Raw genomic sequence first — 2,047 nt, 5'->3', positions numbered from 1 at the left:
ATTGCAAGCCCCAATCCCTAGCACGAAGGAGGTTCAGCGGGTTACCCCGACCTTTCGGCCTAGGAAGACACGCTGATTCCTTCAGTGTAGCGCGCGTGCGGCCCAGAACATCTAAGGGCATCACAGACCTGTTATTGCTCAATCTCGTGCGGCTAGAAGCCGCCTGTCCCTCTAAGAAGAAAAGTAATCGCTGACAGCACGAAGGATGTCACGCGACTAGTTAGCAGGCTAGAGTCTCGTTCGTTATCGGAATTAACCAGACAAATCGCTCCACCAACTAAGAACGGCCATGCACCACCACCCACCGAATCAAGAAAGAGCTATCAATCTGTCAATCCTTCCGGTGTCCGGGCCTGGTGAGGTTTCCCGTGTTGAGTCAAATTAAGCCGCAGGCTCCACTCCTGGTGGTGCCCTTCCGTCAATTCCTTTAAGTTTCAGCTTTGCAACCATACTTCCCCCGGAACCCAAAAGCTTTGGTTTCCCGGAGGCTGCCCGCCGAGTCATCGGAGGAACTGCGGCGGATCGCTGGCTGGCATCGTTTATGGTTAGAACTAGGGCGGTATCTGATCGCCTTCGAACCTCTAACTTTCGTTCTTGATTAATGAAAACATACTTGGCAAATGCTTTCGCTTCTGTTCGTCTTGCGACGATCCAAGAATTTCACCTCTAACGTCGCAATACGAATGCCCCCGCCTGTCCCTATTAATCATTACCTCGGGTTCCGAAAACCAACAAAATAGAACCGAGGTCCTATTCCATTATTCCATGCACACAGTATTCAGGCGGGCTTGCCTGCTTTAAGCACTCTAATTTGTTCAAAGTAAACGTGCCGGCCCACCGAGACACTCACTCAAGAGCACCCTGGTAGGATTGCAACGGGGTCCGCCTCGGGACGCACGAGCACGCACGAGGCGCGTCGCACGCCTTCAGCTCGCCCCACCGGCAGGACGTCCCACGATACATGCCAGTTAAACACCGACGGGCGGTGAACCAACAGCGTGGGACACAAATCCAACTACGAGCTTTTTAACCGCAACAACTTTAATATACGCTATTGGAGCTGGAATTACCGCGGCTGCTGGCACCAGACTTGCCCTCCAATAGATACTCGTTAAAGGATTTAAAGTGTACTCATTCCGATTACGGGGCCTCGGATGAGTCCCGTATCGTTATTTTTCGTCACTACCTCCCCGTGCCGGGAGTGGGTAATTTGCGCGCCTGCTGCCTTCCTTGGATGTGGTAGCCGTTTCTCAGGCTCCCTCTCCGGAATCGAACCCTGATTCCCCGTTACCCGTTACAACCATGGTAGGCGCAGAACCTACCATCGACAGTTGATAAGGCAGACATTTGAAAGATGCGTCGCCGGTACGAGGACCGTGCGATCAGCCCAAAGTTATTCAGAGTCACCAAGGCAAACGGACCGGACGAGCCGACCGATTGGTTTTGATCTAATAAAAGCGTCCCTTCCATCTCTGGTCGGGACTCTGTTTGCATGTATTAGCTCTAGAATTACCACAGTTATCCAAGTAACGTGGGTACGATCTAAGGAACCATAACTGATTTAATGAGCCATTCGCGGTTTCACCTTAATGCGGCTTGTACTGAGACATGCATGGCTTAATCTTTGAGACAAGCATATGACTACTGGCAGGATCAACCAGGGAGCTGCGTCAACTAGAGCTGAGCAGCCGGCCGCCCGGGAGTGTGTCCCGGGGGCCCGCGCGAACACGCAAGCGTCCGCTCAATTATTCTGCAAACAGGAGGAGGCTGAGCTCCCCTGCACGATACACCTCGAAACCCTCTCAGGTCCCGGCGGCGCGCAGCGCCGTCCTAAGTACTTGGTCGGGTTCGAGAGAGGCGCAATCGCCCGGAGTTTGGCGAGTAGACGCTTTAGGTGCGACCACCCGTGCTCCCAACTGAGCTTGCCGCTGCCGACAGAGGCCCGGGAGCGTGCTGTCGTGGCATTGCCGGCGGGAGACAACACGCGCCACCTACGGTGGCCGGCAGCTCCAACGCCAGCGCCACAGAAGGACAAAAGCCCCACTTG

General features: G+C 54.4%; 1 non-coding gene across 1 annotated transcript in view; it reads right to left on the bottom strand.

The window, feature by feature from the left end:
- LOC124567807 overlaps window positions 1-1,664 on the bottom strand; it is a 1,910-nt gene extending 246 nt beyond the window's left edge. The window contains exon 1 of the ribosomal RNA XR_006970968.1: window positions 1-1,664. This exon is cut by the window's left edge and continues 246 nt beyond it. This is a non-coding gene — a ribosomal RNA (small subunit ribosomal RNA).
- Window positions 1,665-2,047: the final 383 nt, after the last annotated feature.

The sequence above is a fragment of the Schistocerca americana genome, unplaced genomic scaffold, assembly GCF_021461395.2.
Source record: "Schistocerca americana isolate TAMUIC-IGC-003095 unplaced genomic scaffold, iqSchAmer2.1 HiC_scaffold_141, whole genome shotgun sequence".
Taxonomy (NCBI): Eukaryota; Metazoa; Arthropoda; class Insecta; order Orthoptera; family Acrididae; genus Schistocerca; species Schistocerca americana.
Note: the sequence above shows the minus strand (reverse complement) of the source record. Positions and strands in the feature narration are given on the sequence as shown.